The 23,481-nt window shown below is 57.2% G+C and overlaps 1 protein-coding gene across 4 annotated transcripts in view; it reads right to left on the bottom strand.

Moving 5' to 3' along the window:
- The window catches only part of MAPRE3 (microtubule associated protein RP/EB family member 3), a 53,921-nt gene extending 30,813 nt beyond the window's left edge, over positions 1 to 23,108 (bottom strand). For all 4 annotated transcript variants that reach the window (XM_074989076.1, XM_074989077.1, XM_074989078.1 and 1 more), the window contains exon 1: positions 23,038 to 23,108. The gene's annotated coding sequence lies outside the window, so the exon portion shown is untranslated. The remainder of the gene's footprint in view (positions 1 to 23,037) is intronic.
- Between the last annotated feature and the right edge of the window lie 373 nt (positions 23,109 to 23,481).

Raw genomic sequence — 23,481 nt, 5'->3', positions numbered from 1 at the left:
GGAGACCTCAGAAGGACGGGAGCTGGCCAGCTCTAAGCCCTGCACCCACATGATGGGTGTCCTCTGCTTTTGTGTCTGCAGAGCCAGCCTCCTCCCAGCCTCTTTCTGCTGCTGCCAGGCCTGGAGATGGGTGTCCAAGGTGCCCCAGCGACCTCGGCAGTGTGCCCCACTTGCTTGGCTCAGAGCTGGCCAACAGCATCTCTCCTGGAGAAAGCACAGGGTGTAAATGAAACTTGATCACTGCCTGCGATGTAGTGGGGGACAGGGTGTGTGTGGGGGGCTCCTGCTGAGGGTAACCTGGCGACCAGGTGACTCCTCTGGGCTGCAGACAAATGGGGAGGTGGAGCCTGAAGGGTTTGAATTGGAACTGGGGGTTGGGACGCAGTGAGTCTGGGCTGGGAGAGAGAGAGACAAAGGAGGGGGCCAGGCCCTGGCTCCGGGGGCCCCTCGGGGCCTCCTGTCCCCAGCATGGATGGGACTGGCTGTCTCTGCCGGCTGCACTGACTCCTCTGTACGACGCTGTGTCCTGTCAGCTAATAAACCCGCTGTTCTCCTGCTGAGTGAGAGTCACTCCTGCCTGCGGACGGGGTGCAGAGCTTGGGGACCCCGAACCCATCACACTCCTGCCTGTGGATGGGTGCAGAGCCTGCCCCCCCCCACTCCATGGCACTGACAAACACACAAGGCAGAAGCTTTACATGACCCCCTTGCAACAAGATGTCCAAGGCTGTGCTCAGCCAGCCAGAGAAGCCAAGCCCGCCCTGGAAGAGCTGTGCACTCATCTGGCCCAGGCCAGACCAGGTCTGCGCTTGAGGCCTCTTGCCAGGCTGACATTGTCCCTGGCACTCAGCCTAGGATTTGGCACTCAGAATCCTTGTCCTCTGCTGCACCTTCCAGGCCGCAGCTTCCTCTGTGCAATTTCAGCCCTGAAGTACATCCCCCACCACATGCCTCACAGGGGCCTTCCAACCAAGAGCTCCCCCCAAGGACACCCGAGCAAGGCCCTTAGCTGCTCCCTGTGGAGACTGAAGAGGCTTCTCCACAAAGCAGCCCACGTGCTCCTGGCTCTCCTCCAAACAGGGCGCCTACCTCCCAAGGCGGCTGTGACCTGGCTCACCTCCTGTGCTCAAGGGGCTAGGATGGGAGTCAGGGAGCAGGCTGAGCTACCCCTGTGCGCCCCTCTGCTCCACGGCCAGACAGCACCGGCTGCTGGAACACAACCAGAACGCCACAGGAACCTGCATTGCCAGGCACGGCCCATGCACCATTCACTGGAGAAGCCGGCAGTAATGAGGTCTCTGTGCACAGCATTGCTGACAGCGCTCTGATTGGCCCCCAAGGACCGTAAGCGGCACGGCAGAGCCGGCAGACGCGTGGGTTGGAGCGTACCGCCCCAGGCCCTGTTCTAACCTCATGCAGAGGGTGTCGTCATTCACAAGGAGCACAAGACGCTGTGACCTCATGCCCCTTGCGATGCCCCAGGGGTGTGATGAAGCTGCAACAGTCCCACCCTCTGGCCTGCTCAGACCTGCTGATTTCGACGGCAGACTGCAGGGTGCAAAGAGCGCCCAGCTGGGACATGCAGGCTAATCACAGCTCAGCTGCTGCTGGAATACCTGCACACGCACCAAGCGAGACCCTCCCCCTTGGCACACACCATTTACTCAAGGGGAAGCCAAAATCCTGGCCCAGCCCTCTGCTTGCTGCCTGCTGAGACTGCAGGTGCCAGAAAGCCGGGGCCTGTCTTAAGCCAAAGGGCCTCCACCTGGCTCAAGACAGAGCATGGCAGGCTGGGATTTGTAGCTGCAGCAGGTCTCCCTTTCACTTTAAAAGTCAGCCCTGGCTCTGCAGGTCCATTCTGTGCCAAAGTGCAGCTGGGTCCTGGTGTCTGACCCGCCTGGCTCCTGGCGGAGCCTGCAGAGCCTGAGCAGCCCATCTACTCTAAACTTGGCAGCGTCCCATTCACTTACGGGCACAGCAAAGGATCTGCCGCCTCAACACCTAGGTGGCAGGAAGGGAAGGAAGGCACGCAGGACACTTCCAGGGACAGACAACTCACAGCTGAGTGCAGAACATGCACTCTTGGAAACACGACAACACCAAGCTGACGTGTGAAGTGGCTGGAGCAAGGTCCCAGGCCCACCAGCATGTTCAGAAACCCACGGATAGAGAGTTCTCACAAAGAGAACACACCTGGTATCACACCAATGAGAACAGATGAACGAGTTTTACTGAGTGAACGTTCACAAGCACTTAATAGCCAAACTGCGCAGAAGAAGAAATAGAAGGCATTCGTCAGCCGCGGTGCAGAGGTGAGCTACACCAGGGACAAGCACTGAACACGGTTAACACCAGAACTTGCCTTGCCCCGGACGCACGTGGTGGGAAGATTACACGTGAGCCAGGAAGTAGCCCCTGGGCAAACACCCACATGGCAGATTCCTAGTCAGCCACCATAAGTAAATACATTAACTGCAGGAATTTGCCCCTCTGGGCGATAAGCCCTATGATGTCAAACAAACAAACAAACAAACAATTAAGCCCAGTTTAACACAGTCCATCAGGCCATGGAAGCCGACGCTTCCCCGACATGGTCCCTCGTCATCTCCTGTCGTGTCCCCCAGTGGGTGCGTCTCATCCCTCAGTCCAGTTGCAATCAGCCCCTTCCACGGTTCCTCATCGATCTCAGTCATGTCCCCCTGTCTGGCAGGAATCTGCTGAAGTCCTGGCAACTGTCTCCTCTATCACCTGAGAGGGAAGCAAGGCCACGGGAAAAGTGGCTGAAGCCCTGGCCGTGTCCCTCCTCAGTGGGAGTCCAAGTAAAAGCCTCTTTAAAGCAGAGTCTAAGAGTCCGTCAGCGAAAGCAATGGGAGCGCTCCCTGACCGTGTCCCTCGTCCGTCATCTGTCTTTTTGTCACGGTCGCCGTCAGTCGGTGTCCCGGTGATGGTCCCCTGTTGCCTGAGAGTCCCCAGCCACGAGCCTCCTGGGTGAGAGTCCAAGTGATGCTTCAGAAAATCAGAGTCCTTCAGGGAGGCGCCAGTGGCGATCACTGAACATGTCCCTCGGCAGTAGTCGGTCGTCAGTCACTGTCACACCTACACTCGGTCTTAGCCACGAAGGCCGATCCCCACAGCTCACACCCAAAGCAGGACAGGAAACCAGACCAGCAGCCTCAGTCCTTGTGCTGGGTGGGACCTGCTTCATTGCCAAGGCTCACCCACAGCCTCCCAGAGAATGCCCTGGTTATTCCTGAAGCCCCCACACTGCCTTCCCGCTTGCACCCCAGAGAGCTTACTGCTTAGCTCAGGAAGGGCCATCGATAACAGACCCCCACCAGCTCCCTGGGGCTGCAGACTTCCCCGGCAGGGAGAATCCACATTGCCAGAAATCAGAAAGGCACCTCGTTCATACACTGATCATCCCTAGGCCGTGATGAGGGCCTTGCTCGCCACGCCAGGCAGTGTACTAAGTCCTGCTGCCAAAAGGCACACAGCTGTCAGAGCAACGCAGGAGCTGAGGGTTAATACAGACCAGAAAGACAGACATGGGGCACCAGCACTGGACCAAAGCCCTATTCAAAACTGTCCTGTGGCTGGCATCCTTGGCTCAGTTTGACCTCCCTATGCTGACCAGTGTGCTGGCTGTCATCCGGACAGCTCTCTCCACCCCAGAGGTGGCTGCATTCCTGAGGCTCTGTTGGAGGGTAAATCTAAGTGCTTTAGGGGGAAACAAAATATTCCTGTATCAGCCAGGAGCTGCACTTTTCTTTCATACGCTGGTGCCTAGTTTCAAATGCATCGTTGCTACTCTGCACCAATGCCCTGCTTGGAATTCTACAAAAGGAAACAAGCCAGCGCCCACCTTATGGCCCCAGCCCTGCAAAGGAGTTCCTCCCCAGGTGAAGGAGCACAGGGCCAGGGTATAAGGGAGGAGCTCAGAGGATGGGCTGGACCTGAAATCCAGAGATGGGGAGGACAACTTGGAGGGGGGCTCTCTCTCTGGTGACAGGTGGGGACACCTGCAGATCAATCTCTGGAGGAATAACCACAGAGCTTCTCTCAGCAGCTCAAAACATTGACATACTTTTAACTTTCCAGATTCAATTTTCCATCTTTGATCTCAGCTGAGCACAATATTTTTCTGAATATCTATAAAAAGGAACTTACACCGTTTCTAAGCTGGAAGAGACTGATATACATACACTTCCCATTACATTAAAACCGGTGCTTTTCTGGTACCAGTACTCGCCAGTACCGAGTACTGGCACCTCAGCAGCCCTGCGTGGGGAGGTTGACGGGACACCAGCCGGCTGAGAACTGGCTTTCTTTTTTTTTTTTAATACAAAAAAGGCCCTCATTAAAACCATTGCCCACTTTAAAAAACCACCACCACCAGCAGGGAGCGAGAGGCAGCTGCAGTTTGCTACAGAGAGAGTCAGCGACTGGCCACCCAAAGAGAGAGGTTAACCATCTGCAATTGACCTGTGTGCGCTGCTTTTGATTGCGGGCGTGGGTTTCTCACTAGGTTTTTCAGCACGCCATTGGCAGGTCTGTCAGAGAATGTGGCACTGCTGGAGTTGTGACAGCCCCAAGGTATCAGACAGACGAGGTGGAGGAGGGAACCTCTTTTACTGGGCTGATTTCTCTGGGTCAGAGAGACAAGCTTTGAGTTTACAGAGTGTGATTCCACAGGTCTGGGGCAGGTCTCCTTGGGACGCTGAGCTCCCCACTGGGCTCTGTAAGAAACCGAGTGGGAGTTCTCATGCCTTCCGCAATCCCTCACTGACCTTTGGTAGCAGGCACGTGCGAGGCACTTCTCTGCACGTCCGCGTCTGCGCAGCAGGAGCTGGAGGGACTCGAGACAAAGGCGCGTGCTCACGTTCTGTGACACTGTCTTGCATTACGCGTGCACTAGGGAGAGGAAAGGCGGCACGCACAGGAGCCGTGAAATGCCAGACTGCAGGCTGGACGTGTCTGGAGCACACCCGCCGTCGTCGGGCAGAGTGCTGAGCAGGGATACAAGGGAGGGCAGGGCCACTGGGTCCCATCACGGTGCAGGGGTGCCATGGCAAAGCACTGCTCGCTGAGAAGCAGCCCCACGCCACACAGAGCAGGGCCCTGGTTTAAACGTTCCTCTCAAAGCCTCCGACCCGATAAAACGCCGCAGCTGATCTCCTCTGGAGGAATGAAAGGCAGGAAGTGCAGGCAGCATCCGAACCCAGCACCCCCCCGTGGCACCCTGCCTCCGGAAGCGGCTCCCGGTGCCCAGAATCCGTATCAGAGGGGAAGACACACCCCATCTGATGAACCAGAATCTGCCACTTCTGGAACAACTCGGCGTCTCCCCACACCGCAGGCGCTGGGCCAGATCTGGCCGCATCTCCCTGCGAGGCAGGGCTGGGGAGATTGTTACTAGTCACTGCAGAGAGCGCTGCATTGGGCTCTGCAAGAGGCGCGGGAGTGGGAGCCACTGGAAACCAATCAGGACAACGAATCTGGATTCTGCCCAGCACAATGGTAGAGCTGCCGGGTAGGATGAACCTAGGGTGAGGTGCACATCTCCTAGAACCAGAAGGGACCTCGGGAGGTCATCTAGTCCAGTCCCCTGCCCTCTTGGCAGGACCAAGCACCATCCCTGACATCTATTTGCCCCAATCCCTAAATGGCCTCCCCAAGGATTGGGCTCACAACCCCGGGTTTATCAGGCCAATGCTCAAACCACTGAACTGTTCCTCCCCCCCGGGCTTGCTCTGCAGGCAGGAAGGGCACAACAGAAAAAGGCCCTCTGCGGTTTCTTCCCACCGTCCAGCCAGCAGCGCAGATCACATCCACATCCCTCCCCCGACAAACACAGCCCGTAATGGCCCTGCCCACTTTATTCCACATGCCTGGGAATACCCCCAAGAGGTCATGGGATAACCTTGCTCAAGTAAACTTACAACACACTCCTCTCTCGGTAGAGTGACCATTTGGGGGAAAAACAGACAGATGGACAGGCTGAAATGAAAGCCTGCCCAGACCTTCTATGCCACGAAGGAGCCAGACACACCGACGCTCGCTAGCAAAACCATTTTCTCCCTTGAGCTCTGAGGCTTGAGCTGACAAATGTCCACAAACCCACTGCATTCCCTGCCCTCCGCGTGCTCCCTTTCCTGCACCAGAGAAACCACAGGAGGGAAGCATCTGCCCTGACGCGCAGCGCTGTTTGAAGGACGCTTGTAGAAAGATCCAAAGTTAAGAACAGGTGGACTGGGCGTAGGCAGCAGCTCACGTGCAGCTGCAATGTTTTAGAGGCCCAGAGAGTAAAACAGTTTACAGCTGCACCCATTACTTGGCGTGAAGTTAACTCCCAAGAGACTGCGTGAGGGCTGCACGTAGCACCTGCGTCTCACTCAGCACTAGCCACGCTGCTAGCATGGACTGAAATGAGTGTGATGGGCTGAACCCTCCCGGCACAGGGATCGGAGGTGCGCCTCTGCTTCCTTCCCAATGCTATGCTGCTGTTCGGACTACAGCCGAGGGCCTCCCAGGAGGTGCTGCAGGCATCTTGAAAAATGCAGGATGCTCTCAAAGCCTCCACGGTGATACCTCTGGATGGCAGGAGCCAGATCATACCCAGGGTAGGCAGACCAAGGGCTGCTAGTTGCCCCCCTGCCGAAGTCCCCCTCAGTAAGGCCGGGCAGACTGAGGGTCGTCAGTCACTCCCCTACAAAGTCACCCCTCCGTGAGGCCAGACAGACCTAGGGCTGTCAGTGGCCTTACTACCAAAGTACCAGAGAAGTGGCCATATGAGTCTGTATCTTCAAAACCAGCAAGAAGTCCTGTGGCATGTTATAGACTAACAGATTTTTTGGAGCATGAGCTTTCCTGGGCAAAGACCCGCTTCATCAGACACATGAGTGGGGGGATTTCAGAGGAGGATTTAAAGAGGGAGCCTCAGTCAAGGGGCGGGTCAGAGTGGACTGAATAGACATGGTGAGCTCTGGCCTGCCCCTTGACTGAGACTCCTTCTTCAAGTCTCCCTCTGAAACCCCTCCACTCATGCATCTGACAAAGTAGGTCTTTGCCCATGAAAGCTTATGCTCCAAAATCTCTCTTACTACCAAAGGCCCCCTCAGTAAGGCCGGGCAGACCGAGGGCCGTCAGTCACCCCATTACCAAGGGCCCCCTCAGTCAGGCTGGGCAAACCAAGGGCTATTGCTTGCCCCATTACAACAGCCCCCTCAGTAAGGCTGGGCAGACCAAGGGCTGTTGGTTGCCCCATTACCAAGGGACTCCTCACTAAGGCCGGGCAGACAGAGGGCCACCAGTCACCCCATTACCAAGGGCCCCCTCACTAAGGCCGGGCAGACAGAGGGCCACCAGTCACCCCATTACCAAGGGCCCCCTCAGTAAGGCTGGGCAGACCGAGGGCCGTCAGTCGCCCCATTACCAAAGGACCCCTCAGTACGGCTGGGCAGACCAAGGGTTGTCAGTCGCCCCATTACCAAAGGACCCCTCAGTAAGGCCAGGCAGAGCGAGGGCCGTCAGTCACCCCATTACCAAGGGCCCCCTCAATAAGGCTGAGCAGAGCAAGGGCCGTCAGTCACCACAATGTTGAAATCCCTCTTGTAAGACCAGATGCATTTAAAGCAATCTGGTGTCTCATGAGCCCTCTGGGCCCACAGGGTGCCCCACAGCTCCAGCGCTAATGGTGTCCAGGCCCATCTGGCTGCCTCCTCCCCAGCCAGCTGCTCGGGTCCTGGGCCTAACGAACGGTGGTGCTCCGCTTGGACAGAGGTGCGGCTGCCTGGCGCGCCTTCACAGCCCCGCACTCGCTGCAGGAGCCCTTCCCAGAGCCCTGTCCAGGGAGCACTAACAGCTGCCTAGGCCAGCCCGGCATGCGACGCCAGGCAGCTTCTGGACCTGGGCTTGCTCTGGACTTGCCAAGATCCATCCACCGCCACACGTACCACGCTGACCACATCTCCCGAGCCAGGCCGTGTACTGGCATCCTAGCTCACACCACCCTCGGGTTAACGTTCTCCTCACTGGCAGCACTCTCCATGGGGCAGTTCGGCCTGCCTCTGCCGCCCCCCTCCTCCTCCCTGGGCCTCCGCAGGACCTCTCTCCACCTGCTCACGCTGTATCCTCCAGAACTCACACCTCCCTCCACGCAGCCCCAGCGACTGCAGAACAGCCACTGCAGCTCCACCCTCACACCCCAAAAAGCCGTGTTTGTGCTACAGCTTGGCTCCATCTTCCATCAGGGAGGTGCCCAGAACTGAGCCCCACCTCCCAGATGGGGCTCCACCCTACCCTAGGGGGGCTTGCCAGCCCCACCAGCTATGTGTCTGGTGCTGTATAGAACCGACGGGGTGACAGTTCCTGCCCCCAAGAGATCACGGAGAAATCAATGGAGAGCAGGGGCTAGGCCTGGGGAAGGACAAGGACAGCTCTTACTTTGGGCGCGCCCCACGGAAGCAGCGACTCGACTCTCACCAGCAGTGAGAAGTAAGAGAGAGCGTTTGGCTCCCCAGCTCAGGAGCACGCTGTGAAGGCAGGAGTGGGAGGGGGACACAGAGTACTGAAGGAGGCAGGGGCATACCAAGCAAGGGTCGGAGGAGATTCTGGCTCCTGCCCCAGTCCTGCACTAGATGGTTCTGGGAGACTGATCACCAGGGGAGACATTTAAACGGGTTTCAGGCCTATTCGTGTCGGTGAATGGGTGGCCAAATTCCCACATCCACAAACGCACCTGAAAAGAACAAGCAGCCCTGGGGCACCTTATAGACTATTTGGAGCATGAGCTTTCGTGGGCAAAGACCTGCTGCGTCAGATGAAGTGGGTCTTTGCCCACAAAAGCTCATGTGCCAAAATATCTGTTAGTCTACAAGATGCCACAGGACTGCTTGTTGTTTCTGAAGACATAGACGAACTCGGCTACCCTGCCGGTACTTGTCCCCTGGAAAAGCACTGGCAATGGACCAACCGGCCTTGAAAGTCCAGCCTCCTCTTCCCTAACAAGAGCCTGCCTTGGCTTTTCCAAACGGCGTGGCTCTCAGCACCTCCCCTTTGCTGGTCAGTGAGTGTAAGGAAGGTGCTGAGGGCTTGAAATCAGAGCAGCGGCTTAGTCAGACTGTTTTTTTTTGTTTGTTTTTGTTACCACCTATTTAACTCAAACTCCTGCCAAATGCTCGGGAGAGAGGAGCATTTTGTTAAAGATTCAATACTCCCACTCCTCCAACTGCGGGCTGAAGCTGATGACAAGACTGGGTATTTCTAGATCAAAACCGAACCGCAAATAAACGTTCAGACCCTGCAGGACTTGCTGGGTCAGTAAAACAAAATCAAGCACCAGCTCACTCTTGCCACCATGAGCTGAGGAGAAGGGGGAGACACAGGCAGGCAGAACTGGGCCTGGGCCTGCGAGGTGAGATGCTATTCAAACAGAGTCATAAGAACATAAGAATGGCCATACTGGGTCAGACCAAAGGTCCATCCAGCCCAGTATCCTGTCTGCAGAAAGTGACCAATGCCAGGTGCCCCAGAGAAGGAGAACAGAAGACAATGATCAAGTGATTTATCTTCTGCCCTTGTACTGAAGGCCAGGGCACCATACTTTACCCCTGGCTAACAGCCATTTATGGACCTAACCTGCAAAAATTTATCAAGCTCTTTTTTAAACCCTAATAGAGTCCTGGCCTTCACAGCCTCCTCCGGCAAGGAGTTCCACAGGTTGACTGTGCGCTGTGTGAAGAAAAATTTCCTTTTATTAGTTTTGAACCTACTACCCATCAATTTCATTTGGTGTCCCCTAGTTCTTGTATTATGGGAAAAGGTAAATAATTTTTCTATATTCACTTTCTCCACACCATTCATGATTTTATATACCTCTATCATATCGCCCCTCAATCGCCTCTTTTCCAGACTGAAAAGTCCCAGTCTCTCTAGCCTCTCCCCATATGGGACCCGTTCCAAACCCCAAATCATCTTAGTCGTCCTTTTCTGAACCTTTTCTAATGCCAATATATCTTTTTTGAGGTGAGGCGGCCACATCTGCACGCAGTACTCAAGACGTGGGCGTACCATAGTTTTATATAGGGGAAGTATGATATCTTTTGTCTTATTATCTATCCCTTTTTTAATAATTCCTAACATCCGATTTGCTTTACTAACTGCCACTGCACACTGCGTGGATGTCTTCAGAGAACTATCCACTATAACTCCAAGATCCCTTTCCTGATCTGTCGTAGCTAAATTTGACCCCATCATGTTGTACATGTAATCTGGGTTATTTTTTCCAACATGCATTACCTTACACTTACCCACATCAAATTTCATTTGCCATTTTGCTGCCCAGTCACTCAGTTTGCTGAGATCTTTTTGTAGTTCTTCACAATCCCTTTTGGTTTTGACTGTCCTGAACAACTTGGTGTCATCTGCAAACTTTGCCACCTCACTGCTTACCTCATTTTCTAGATCATTGATGAACAAGTTGAACAGAGTCCCTTCTCTGTCCTTAACCACCTTGGCAGAAAGCAGCATGCCAGGCACAAAGGAACTAGGGGGCAGCAGGAAAAGCCAATGCTGAAGCATGTGCACAGCAGAAGGAACATGCAAAGGTAAGTTTTACTTCCACAGCAAAGATGGATTTTCGCAGACATGCTCCCAAGGCCACTGTGGGAAGAAGTGCAAAGGTCCCCAGCACTCTCCTGGAACCTGTCCCCCCGTCTCTCCACTGCCCCAGCAGAAATGCTGAGAAAGCACAGCTAGTGGTCGGCTTCCATGGCATTTTAATTGTGGAACTGCTGAACACTGCTTCAATAATGAGCAAGCAGCGCACTTAGGTATGTCACATCAGAGAGGGAGCTGAGTTCGTCTGTACCTCCAGAAACAACAAGAAGTTCTCCTGTGGCACCTTGCAGACTAACAGATATTTTGGAGCGTGAGCTTTCTTGGCCAAAGACCCGCTTTGTCAGATGTATGAGCGGGGGCAGGGGGCTGTCTCATTAAAGGGGAGGGCCAGAGCTGACAAGGTCTGCTTAGAACTGCGCAGTCCCCACGTCTTTTCACAAGTGTCTCTGAAGGTTGTTAGCCCACTTCCGACAGAGACTCCCAATCAGATACAGACAACAAAACAACTGCAAACACCTCATGTGCAATAGAAACACATGTCCCACATGTTACACATGCAGCTTTAAACAAAGACAGCCTAGCCAAAAAAAGGAAAAAAAAAAGGCAGGAGAAGAATTAAATCAGTCACAACGTTGGACTTGTTTATTCAGTGCTAAAGGCAAAACAGGAATGAGTGCTGCCAAACCCTCATTATCAACTTCTCATCCTGGTTGTTACTTGCTCAGAATTATTTCCCCCATAATCAGGGCAATCAGTGAGTGAATTAGATGATAAGATAACCTGTGGCAATTAATTCAGGAGAAGAAGCTGGAGGAATCTGCCAACACCTCCCCCAAACATGACTAAGCAGTCCTGAGTGAGATACCCTTCAGGAGGTTTGCTGGCACATGTTCCAGCGGGAATCAGTTTCACATTTCGGCCCTGGCCCTGCTTGCCAGCAAACTCACTCCAGGAAGCTGTTATCTCAGTGACTGCAGTGGCATGTTTCCCCTGCCTTCTCAGAGAGGTGAACAAACACACCGTAGGGGGGCAGGCCCAGTCAGCGCCAGAGCAACCATCCAGCAACACCTGCTGGGAGCAATCAGCTCCTACACAGGCCGGCAGCCAGGCGTCCAGCCTAGGAGCATGGCCAGGATGCTCTTAAAGCGACGAGTAAACAAAGGCTGGAAAGTCAGGCAGATGAACCTGCCCAAGTCGGACCAGTTATCCAGAGGGCGGAACACTGGCCAGGAACCAAGAAGACTTGCTCTGCTGCACACATGCTTAACGTCTACTGACACGATCCTGCTCCCCACCTGAGTGGCAGATTCCCCTCTCAGCACCAGGCTTGCTCTCTGTTTCCTCTCCCCTGCCTTCTGGGCACTGAGCTCGGAGACGTCTCAGCTCCCGAAGCCCAGCACGTTTCCCACGGAGACACCACCCTTCAGAAATGCATCCCCACCTAGGGCTCCCCAGCCTCCCCAGGTTTGACACCTCTGGCTGACCATCTCCGACCTACTTTCCTCCTCCGGCCCTTCACACAACCCAGCAACTGTCGGTGCAGAAGCTTTCTCCTCCGAAGCCTTGAACGGCCTCACTTTCTCTCTCCCACCACTGATCTCGCTCACTTCATCCATTAGCTACCACCCCCTCTTTTTGCTCCTCCACTCCCCTCCCTTCTGCATACACCACTGTTTGTGTGGACAGGCTGTTCCTAACAACAATGGCCTGCTCTGTGCCACTGGGACATCTCCACACATGACATCAGTCTTCCCTCCTGGGCGACAGGCTCTTGTACGAAGGGTGTTCTTCACCAACCTGGATGAGGCCACGCTCCCCTGCCCAAATCCCCCCAGGGCTCAGGAGCTGCCAGAGCCGAGCGGTGGCCACGCCAGCAGAGGATGCTACAGAGGCAAGTGTCAGCTCTGTGTGATACGAACCGATAAGCTGCCCCCACGTTAGGTCTCCCCCCGGCTCAAACAAAGACAGGAGTTGCCAGTTGCCCATTTCACGTATCAGACCGTTCACTGTATTAGTTTTATCATCAGAGGTCCTCTGCAGCTGTGCATCACTGTGGTGCCCAGGGGCCTCATTGCAGGGCAGGACCCCTTCGTGCCAGGCGCTGTACAAAGACAGGCCCTGCCCCAGGGAGCTGCTGGGTAGGAGCTACCAGAGGAGACAGACTGACAGGGGAGCACAAGGAAACAGTGAGACAATACTGGTCAGCACCCTGCTCATTTGTCTCCTGCCTGGTTAGCTCTCACTGGCACCGCTCACAGCCCTCCAGGGTCTTGAGTAAACCAAGTGCCAGTTAGCATCTATTAAAGCAAGGGGGGGCAAACTATGGCCCACAGGCCCACCTCGCCAGACATTTTAGTCCAGCCCTCCAGCTCCCCCCAAGGGAGCAGGGTCGGGGCTACTCTGCTTCATGTGTGACATGGCTCCTGGAAGCAGGGGCAGCCGGAGGGTGGGGGTGTACGGCTCTGCACAGCGCCCCACCCCAAGCACCAGCGCTGAACCTCCAAGGGCCAGGGACCACAGCCAATGGGAGCACCAGGGGCGGTGTCTGCAGATGGGGCAGCACCCAGAGCAACCTGGCCACGCCTTTGTGTAGGAGCTGGAGTGGGGACACAGTGCTGCAGTAAGCACTGTCTGCAGTCTGCACCGCCTGAGTCACCCCACACCTCAACCCCCTGGCCCCAGCCCTCATCCTCCTCCCACTGCCCGAGCCCCTTGGCCCCAGCCCAGAACACCTCCAGCACTCCAAACACCCCTACCCCAGAGCCAGCACCTCCACCCAGAGGCCTCACCCTGGCCTGCACCCCAATCCCTATCCCAGCCCCTATCCCTCTCTTACCGTCTGAACCACTCAGCTCCAGCCCAGCACCCCTTCGCACCCCCGAATCCCATATCCCCAGCCCACACCCCAACCAAAGACTGCACCCCCTGCCAGAGCCTTCGCCTTTCTCTGCACCCCACCCCCACCACAGCCCACCTGCTCTTGCCCTCTGAGCCACTCAGTTCCAGCTCAGCTCACCCCCCTGCACCCCAAATCCCTGGCCCCACACTAAACCCATCCCCAGCCAGAGCCATTACCCCCTCCTGCACCCCAAACCCCAATGCCCACAAAAGCTTATGCTCCAAAATATCTGTTAGTCTATAAGGTGCTGCAGGACTTCTTGTTGTTTTTGAAGATACAGACTAACACAGTTACCCCTCTAATACTTAACCCCCAATTTTGTGAGCTTTCATGGCCCGCCATACTATTTCCACACCAAGACGTGACCCTCAGGCCGCAAAGCGCACCCATCCCCTCTCAGAAAACCCCGACACCCCACAGGTTTCCTTTAGTGACCACGTTCTTGGACTCTGCTACGCAGTCACAAGTACCCTACACTGTATGAATACCAAGTGCGTGCTGATCGCTTCCCTGCCAACGGGTCTGACGCAGACTAACCCAGACTTGCAGGACAGTCAGGAAAGGGAGAGCTGAGCCAGCTCGCTGGCCTGGCAGGGAGGGAATCCCACACGGGCAGATTGCAGCAGGATTGCTGCAAAGGGCCCTGCCAGAGCCCCCAGGCTTCGCCAGCCAGACTGACAAGAAGCCTAACGCTGGCGAGAACTCCCAGGGAAGCAACCCCCTTCCTCCACCCCTGCTCTGAATGGCAGGGCTCTCACATTCCCAGTGCAACCCACTGTCTTTCCTGACCTTCCCGTGGCGTGGGGAACCTCCCCCCGGGTGCTCGGGCCAGCCCAGGACATTCAGAGCTCCCCTGGGTGTCGCAGGCCTCCTGAGGCACAGCAACACGGCCAGGGAGCTGCTGGGTGTTCTGCACGTGGCAAGCCGGGCCCTGACGGGGGAGCCCGAAGCAGGCCATTAAGCTGGCATGTTTCAGGAAGGGGGAGCACAAGGAAAAGGTGAGGCACCACTGCCTGTGATGTTTTTCTGTCCTGGTGAGAAAACACCCAGCAAAGGGGAGGCCACACGCAGCCACTCCCACTGGCTACTACCATGCCTCAGAACTCGTCCTGGCCAGTTACCCCAATGGCTATTTCTCCCCTCAGAGGCTGGCACAGCTCCAAGCACATACACGCTCAGCCACACAGCAGGTGAACAGTCGGGCAGAGAGATTTGCCATCGCAAGGGCCGAGGCCTTCTCCTGCAGGAAAAGCAGCAGCCAGACACAAACAGCAGCCATGAGCTGAGCTGCAGAGAGCCACAGCCTGGTGTTCCATTGATCGCACAGTCCTGTAATGTGGGGCGCTCAGAAGGTGCTCCCACCCTGACCGTACGCTGCTGCAGCTACAGGCACAGAGCATAAGACGTTGCAAGAAAACATCGTTTGACAGCATTCTGTCTGGCAAGGAACCACGTACCAGCTGCGAGTGTGAAAACTATACAGGTTGTTTTACCATTATGGTCTCTCCTTGGCTATTGATTAGCTGTATGGGCTCTGATTCGTTACAGTTTCTGTCCATTGGATAACTATTTTTGCAAGATTTAAATCACCTAAAGAGGTGGGTAAAAACATTTGTTTCATAATGGGCTAGGATGGGTGGAAAGGGCTGTTTTGTAGTACTTTAATTTCAAACCATTGCTTAAGGTACAGCTAAGTCAGACCCAAGTTTTAAGGATATCACTAGGATCCAAAAGGAAGCTCTGTGGAACCAACTCCAGGACAGAGCCTGAGATCAGAGCGGCCAGACTTCAACACCTGCCAATCACTCCATGAAGAAACTGCAGCCGTCAAACAGCCTGATCCCGACTGGCCAGCCGGAGAAGCTCTGGGAGTGGTGAATGCCATACGCTTAGCATGTGCATGGCGCTGTGGTGAGTGACAGTTACTAGAGGATAAGGATACTACCGGGCAGGGCTCTTTTGCTGGTGAAAGGCCCCGCAAACCTGCCGAAGATTACGCCCCGAGCCTTAGGAACCGGCTAGGGGAAGGTGCCGTTTGCCCCAAACCCCACAAAGGGTGCGAGAGCTTAAAATGACTGAGTTATGCCCTGAGCCCTAGGAACAGAGTAAGGGTAGGTGCCTTTTGCTCCAACCTGCAGGGCCTGGGTCAGGGTGGGGGAGCTTAAATTACTCCTTGAGCCTACAGAAAGGTAAAGGCAGGTGCCCTGGAACACGCGGGTAACATCACCTCTCTGCTCTGGGCCTCAGCCCGTCCAAAGTGACATGGCGAAGTCTGTTGCTATGACCACATTACCCCTCCACCAGCTCTCTCTTTCTGCATGGAGTTCAGATGTCCCATCCCCTTTCCCAGGATGGTGCACCAATCCCTCACACAGTTCCCTGTGCACTCTGCCCACCCCCTCACTTTCCCTTCCCCTTCTTGCACTCCTGCTTGCGTGCGGCCCTGGGCCTGGAAGAGCTTCCCACTGCCCTGGCCACGTGGTAAGGTGGATGCTGATTCCCAGCTGCCTCAGCATGTGAGGCGTAGCTGAATTAGCTCCATCCAGTAAGACAGGGCTGCTGCACCCCAAGAAACATCTCAGGCACCAGCATGCACACCAACCTCCTTGTCCACTTAGTGCATTCCACACCCACCCATCATCAAGGTGCATAGTCTGGGGTCCTACCCATCTGTGATGGAGTGGGGGATACCTGTGTGTGTGTGTGTGGCTCACAGAGGGTGTGGGGCTCCTGCTGAGGGTAACCCTGACAACCAGGTAACACCTTTGTACTGCAGACAAAGGAGGAGGTGGAGCCTGAGGGGGTTTGAATTGGAACTGGGAGTTGGAAGCAGTTAGTCTGGGCTGAGGAAGAGAGAGACAAAGGAGGGGGCAAGGCCCCGGCTCTGGGGGCCCCTCAGGGCCTCCTCTCCCCAACATGGATGGGACTGGCTGTCTCTGCCTGCTGCACTGACTCCTCTGTACGATGCTGAGTCCTGTCGGCTAATAAACCCGCTGTTCTCCTGCTAAGTGAGAGACTCTCCTTCCTGCGGACAGGGTGCAGAGCGTGGGGGACCCTAGAACCCCATCACACTGGTGTCAGAAGTGGGATGTTCTGCACCCCGAGGATGGAGCATCCAGCAGTAAGTGACCGGGGCCCTGGAAGAAGGGGGGCCTGCGAGACCCAGGTGTGCTGAAGGGCAGTGAGGTGCAGCTCCCCAAGGCGGAGGGGCCTGCGGCCGAACCCAAGCAACTGCGGTCGTGGTCCTCGAGAGGGGGTGTCACACCCGAGGAGGGGTTACTCCTGGGAGTCTGTTGGAGTCGGTCCCAGAAGGTGGAGGGGCCGAGAGCCCAACCCCCAGGAACAAGTGACCCCTGAGGAGGCTGACGCTGAATGAGTTCTTCCCAAGACAGGGTGCTCATGGTCCCTGACAGCGGGTGTCACACTGAAGAAGGGGTTCCGCTGGGAGTCTGTTGGAGTCGGTCCCAGAGGGCGGAGGGGCCTACAGCCTAACCCCGGGCAGCTTGTGACCCGCAAGGAGCCTGGCACACTGAAGGGATTCTTCCAGGAATCGTGGGGTGCAGAGGGCATCAGCCTGAGAGCCTGCAACCACGCTGAGCAACTCCGCTGTGAAGTGGCAGCACCTGGAAACCGATTCGAGATTAAAGAAGCTGGACAAGGCAGCGTGGATGTGCAGTGGCAGAGCTGAGGGTTAAGGAAAATCCTGCAGAGGTGAGCCCGGATCGGGGCAGGGAACCCTGGACTGCCTGGAGCTCTGAACCGAGTGGCCTGCCACAGCTCAAGGAGGGGAGGAGCGATTCCAACCCATCATCTACTAGTGGCCAAGACAGACCTGCGAAGAGTTTTCCAGGCCTGGGCCAAGGAAGGTCCCTGTGTGTCTGTGCAGGAAAGCAGCTGATCCACTGGGAATGGCAAGTTGTCTGTGAGAGAAGCTGCTTCACCTTCTGTGTGTGTGTGGAGACCAGCCGGGGGGCTGGGACAAAGGAGAGAGTGTCTCCCATTGTCTGTCTGTGTTGAACAGCAGCAGCAGCCTGGGGAGAGAGCAGAGCCTGCGTTTGGAAAAGGTGCCAATGAGGAAACTAGCCCATTGTCTGAGGAGGATTCCTCAGCCTAGGGTGGCTGGAGGATCCACCAGAAAAGAGCATTCCAGGTATGTCTCTGAATCCAGCCATGGGGGCTGGAGCAGAGGGAATGGCTCTGGGATGGGCAGTGGTATCCCTGCTAAGGACACTGGTCCTTGGTGCAAGAAAAGTGCTTCTGCTTCTGGGGAAGTGAATCCTTTGCCTGAGCCTGTGGGGGCTCGAGATGGAGCCAAGATCCCAGAGCTGGATCTGAGGGCAGCTGAAGCCCAGATGGGAAGTGGGCCTACCTCTGTGTCTCTCAGGGGGGATGATGCTTTAACTTGGTCTAATCCAGTTAGTATAATCAGGGAATCCCAGAGACCAGACGATTCTGGTACTTGTTCTTTGCCTGATGCTGAGGTGTTACTGGGAGGGGGTGAGAGGACTCTGTCCTACCAGAGTCATCCTCTCGCCAGGACACAAGAACAGACGGGCAATGGAGTTACGCTGACTGATGAAGATAAAGGAGCTGGTAGCAGAAGGGAGGAAAGGGACCCTAACCTTCTGTCCGGTGGTACTGGCCGTCTGTCTGGAGGGGGATTACGTGGGAATCTGCCTGATGGGCCAGAAGTGATCCTGGGTGTAGGTGAAACCCAGGAGCTGGTTGTGCCTCAAGGGAGCAGTGCCCCTGTGGAGACAGACAGGGGTGAGTTATTGTTTGGGGGAGCTCTTGAGGAAGAGAATTTCCCTGAAACTTTTCCTGACCCGTCTGTGGGGACTGCAGAAAATGGGAGTGAGGTGGAGGAGAGTGAACAGGAAAGGTGCTTGTCTGTAAGCACCAGAGCAACCCTTTGCCTGGGGAGAAGTTTGTTTCAGCTCCTGATGGCCAGGACCTGCCTGAGTGTGAAACCACTGGCTGTGCTCTGGAAGGGTCCAAAGCAGGCAGTGTAAAAGTTTCTCAGGAATTGGAAGTTGGTGCAAGTAAAGTGAAAACTATCAGGGAATGTGAGCAGCCCTGTGAGAACCAAGTGAAACGGCTGCACCGTCAGTCTCTGTAGGATGCAGGAGAGGGCCAGCAATTCCCCATCTCCAGATGCTAGAAACACTTATATTCTCACACTGGACTCCAATTCTGATTCCATGGGGAGGCAGTAGTTGGAGGTGGAAGGACAAAGGAGCTTTGGGCCTGGTGGGCCAGTAAGGGATAAACAGGGATTCCTTCATGTGGATTCTGTGTCTGGGACTCACAAAACAACTCTCAGAAAGCAGTTTGGTTTGCAAATTTCCAGACTGGCAGGAAGGGGGCCATCTCCCTGAGATCATCAATGGCCCAGCTCTTGTTAGAAGGGAGGGCACACCCAGAGAGATCAGATTTCCACCCCAGGGGGCAAGAGAGAAGATTAGAACTTGATGGTGCTAAGAAAGGCCTCAGCCATTTATCCCCAAAATACCAGATTCTCAAGGAGGTTACACAAAAGTTGTGGTCTACCAAAGAGCAACGTAAATGTACAGTTGCAATGGGTTTGTTCTGTTACTCACGCTGACTGCTGTAACCAAGGGGTGCTGCTACCAAAAGCTGTAGAATTGTACCATGCACTGAATGTTTGAAAAGAGCCATGTGACATGATGACATTGATGTAGAAGCATGAATTGTATGTTGAAGGAGTCTGTAACTCTGAAATGTCACCATTGTTCCCTGTAACTAGTCTTGCAACCTCTGACATGAGAAGGAACATTCCAAACCTATTGTGTGGCATGGAAGGGGAAACTGAGGCACACAACCATTTTGGTGGTCTGGCTAAATGCCAAGGATGGAAGCATTTGTACCTTCTTTTACTGGACTGTAACTGAATTCCAAACATTGGCTGGAGCAGCTGTATGGGCTCTGCCTGCCCGATTTGAGAACGTGGCTGACGGACCGGGGCTGAAGCAGGGAGACCCACCAACCTGAGGGAACTAAAGGGACTTGTCCGGCTGCATCACATGAAAAGGGCCAATACCAAGCTCCTGAGTTGGAGCCTCCCCCAGCAGGATTATGACATGGAGGTGGTGCACATCAAGGGGAGCACTGAGGGTGCAGCCGATGCCCAATCACGAGGGGAGGGCCCCAAACTTCCCCAGGTCACTGGCTGAGTGACCCCGCTCAGTTCGGTCTGGAAGCGGGGAGAGATGTGATGGAGTGGGGGATACCTGTGTGTGTGTGTGTGGCTCACAGAGGGTGTGGGGCTCCTGCTGAGGGTAACCCTGACAACCAGGTAACACCTTTGTACTGCAGACAAAGGAGGAGGTGGAGCCTGAGGGGGTTTGAATTGGAACTGGGAGTTGGAAGCAGTTAGTCTGGGCTGAGGAAGAGAGAGACAAAGGAGGGGGCAAGGCCCCGGCTCTGGGGGCCCCTCAGGGCCTCCTCTCCCCAACATGGATGGGACTGGCTGTCTCTGCCTGCTGCACTGACTCCTCTGTACGATGCTGAGTCCTGTCGGCTAATAAACCCGCTGTTCTCCTGCTAAGTGAGAGACTCTCCTTCCTGCGGACAGGGTGCAGAGCGTGGGGGACCCTAGAACCCCATCACATACCCATCTCAACCTCCAGACACCAGAGAGAGCTGGCAGGGACCCCTTCCTCAGCAAGAGCCTGAGCGGCTCCACTCCAATTCACTCTGGCTGCAACAGCCTGTGCCCTTGTCACATGCAGGCTCCAGCTGAGCCTGCCTGTAAAGGCCACCGAGATGCCTCACAGCTGCCAGCCTGCTTGGCAAGGCGGAGGTCAACGCTTCCCAGCAGGGTGCCGCTCTAACTCCTTCCCCCTTCCAAATCCCATCCTGGTTCCAGGGTCTGGACCACCGAGAAAGGCCATTACGATTACCTCTGAGATTACTTCCAGGTGCACACTGCTGCAGGGCAGGATCTGTGGAATTCACCAAGGATGGGCCAGCACCTGACCGTGGTAAGGCCTACCATCAGACTCCTCTCTAAGCAGGAGGTTGCTCAGTTAGTAGAGCGGCCAAGCAAAACTCCTCTGAGTCTGTCCTCACTGTGACAGAACCCTGACCATGGGGACAAAGCTGGCTGGTCCCTTCCCCCAAGTGATCCTTGCCTCTGCAGGCAGTGACCCGATGTTTCCACGATGGCAGGCTTAGAAATGCAGGAACTTGAGCTTTACGGATGAGCCTTTCTCCTCCCTCCCAGCCCATCCCCACCAGCAGAGCCCCATTCTATCTGTGAGCTCCTCTGAAACCTGGCGCACTTGTCTACAGCCCCAGAATCAGGAGCACTGCTTCACAGACACACTAACAGCAGCAAGGGGTCCTGTGGCACCTTATAGACTAACAGAAACGTATGAGCATAAGGTCCTGCATCTGACGAAGCGGGTCTTTGCCCACGAAAGCTTATGCTCATACATTGCTGCTAGTCTATAAGGTGTCACAGGACCCCTTATTGCTTTTGCAGATCCAGACTAACACAGCTACCCCTCTGATACTAACAGCAGCGTGGCCCAGCCAGCTCCAGTGAAGAACTGCCCTACACCCCAGAAAGGCCCTCCGACTTGAGAGTGGCTTTTCACTGCATCCATTCATATTCTATGGCACTGCTCACTGCAACAGCCAGAGAGACAGTCACAGTCCCCAATCCTGCAAGCTATCTTGTAACCCTTCGCATTGCTCTGCTGCCCTGCCACGTACAACTGTGCACTTCTCCCCACACCACCACTGCTTCTCCCCACGCAGGAGAGCAAAACGATGCTTCTGCTGTTTGTCCAGCTCTCCCCCCTCCCTGCTTCGCACGGCCTTCCCGACACTCCACCACTGCAACCCCTCCACGCCAGCCCAAAGCTACAGCCCTGAATTCAGATCTCCAGGTGCCTACAGCTGGGACAGGTCCATCATCACCTTTGTCTTTGGCTGCTGGCCACGCAGACTACAGATACCAGCATGCACGGCCCTGCATCCCCAGGAGGTCCCTCAGAACAGAAGTGCCAAGCATGCTGGGACCTGTAGTACCCCTCCATGTTAAAGGTGAGGGTATCCACAGGTCACAGGCAGTCCTAGGGCTTTGGCGAGTTGCAGGCGAAGCCCTCGGCAAGACGAGGATGCCTGGAGGATGGGAAATTTGCAGGGCTGTCAAGAGGCTGGAATCGGCTGGCTTGTCAGCTGCCTCTAGTCTCACTACGTTCTGCAGGCCCTGGAGCCCGGTGAGTGAGCGTCTAGACGGCTGCTCTCTGGTAGGTTTCCCTCTCGCCCATAGGGCGCAGAACACGTTTACACTCCATCCTGGAGCCCCAGGCGCCAGTCCTGACAGCGTTACAGCGACCAGAGACGTCCCCGATCTGTGGCTGAGCACATCCCCAGGGCTCACCGCCCGGCCAGGGCACAGCACAGCGGATGGCGCCCGCCTGGGTGGATCTAAGGCAGTCCCAGCGGGCCGCCAGCTGCTAAAAAGGCACCAGCGACGCTGGAGCCTCACGTCTGTCACCACACTAAAAATACTGCCCCGGGACAGGTTGGAACAGGTGTGCCCAAGGAACCACTAGCTCGGAGCGGGGCGGTACCCGGCAGGGCAGGGCAGGGCAGGGCAGGGCAGTGCCTGTGCCCCCCCAGCGCCCCCCGCCTGCCCACAGCTCCCCGGCCCCTCCGCCCATAGCCCCCCCAGCCGCCAGAGCCCCCTGCCTGCCCACAGCTCCCCGGCCCCTCCGCCCATAGCCCCCCCAGCCCCCTGCCTGCCCACAGCTCCCCGGCCCCTCCGCCCCCAGAGCCCCCTGCCTGCCTGCCCCCATGGCCCCCCCAGCCCCCAGAGCCCCCCGCCTGCCCACAGCTCCCCGGCCCCTCCGCCCATAGCCCCCCCAGCCGCCAGAGCCCCCTGCCTGCCCACAGCTCCCCGGCCCCTCCGCCCATAGCTCCCCCCTACCCCCAGAGCCCCCTGCCTGCCCACAGCTCCCCGGCCCCTCCGCCCATAGCCCCCCCAGCCCCCTGCCTGCCCACAGCTCCCCGGCCCCTCCGCCCCCAGAGCCCCCTGCCTGCCTGCCCCCATGGCCCCTCCGCCCCCAGAGTCCCCCCTGCCCCCAGAGCCCCCCGCCTGCCCACAGCTCCCCGGCCCCTCCGCCCCCAGCCTATCCATGGCCCCCACTCCTGCCCGCGGCCCCCCCGCCTGCCCCACAGCTACTCGCCTGCCCCAGAGCCCCGCTCACACCGCCCCCCGCCCGCCCCACAGCTGCCAGCCAGGCGTCCCGCCAGCAACAGGCCCTCACGCAGCCCCATGGCCGGGGCCCTCGGCTGGCCGCGGCGGTGCCCAGCCCAGCCCGGCGATGCGATGCGGGCGGCCGGACCCCCAGCTGTCAGGAACGCGGGCACCGCCCCCCGCAGCCACCGGCCGAGGCAGCGGCCCCGCCCGCGGGCCCGGCGGGGGTGGGGGGACGGGACCGGACCGGACCGGACCGGGCGGGGCGGGGGAGGGGCCCGGCACTCACCGCTCGGCCGCCGGCTCGCTCCGGCCGCTGCTCTGGCTGCGTCTGCACCGAGCCGGGCTCCGCGGGAGGGACCGCACCGCGCATGCGCCGCCCCCCCCCCCACGGGCGGGGACCGGGCCGCCCCCCCCCGCAGCCATGGCAACCAGCGCCGCAGCGGCCCTGCCTCCCCCCCCCCGCCCCAGCGCCGGGGCCCCCGGGCCCCCCCGCCCCAGCGCTCCCCTGTCCGGCCCGGGCACCCCACAGCCCCCAGCCCGCGCCCCCCGCCCGTCCGCCCCGGCACCCCCCCCGCCCCATCGCCCCCCTGCCCGTCCGCCCCGGGCACCCCACAGCCCCCGCCCCATCGCCCCCCTGTCCGCCCCGGGGACCCCCAGCCCCCCCCATCGCCCTCCCCGTCCGCCCCGGGGACCCCCCAGCCCCCGCCCCATCGCCCCCCCGCCCGTCCGC

The sequence above is a fragment of the Carettochelys insculpta genome, chromosome 3 (genome assembly GCF_033958435.1).
Source record: "Carettochelys insculpta isolate YL-2023 chromosome 3, ASM3395843v1, whole genome shotgun sequence".
Lineage (NCBI taxonomy): Eukaryota > Metazoa > Chordata > Testudines > Carettochelyidae > Carettochelys > Carettochelys insculpta.
The sequence above is the reverse complement of the archived record's forward strand: the minus strand, read 5'-3'. Positions and strand labels throughout refer to the sequence as shown.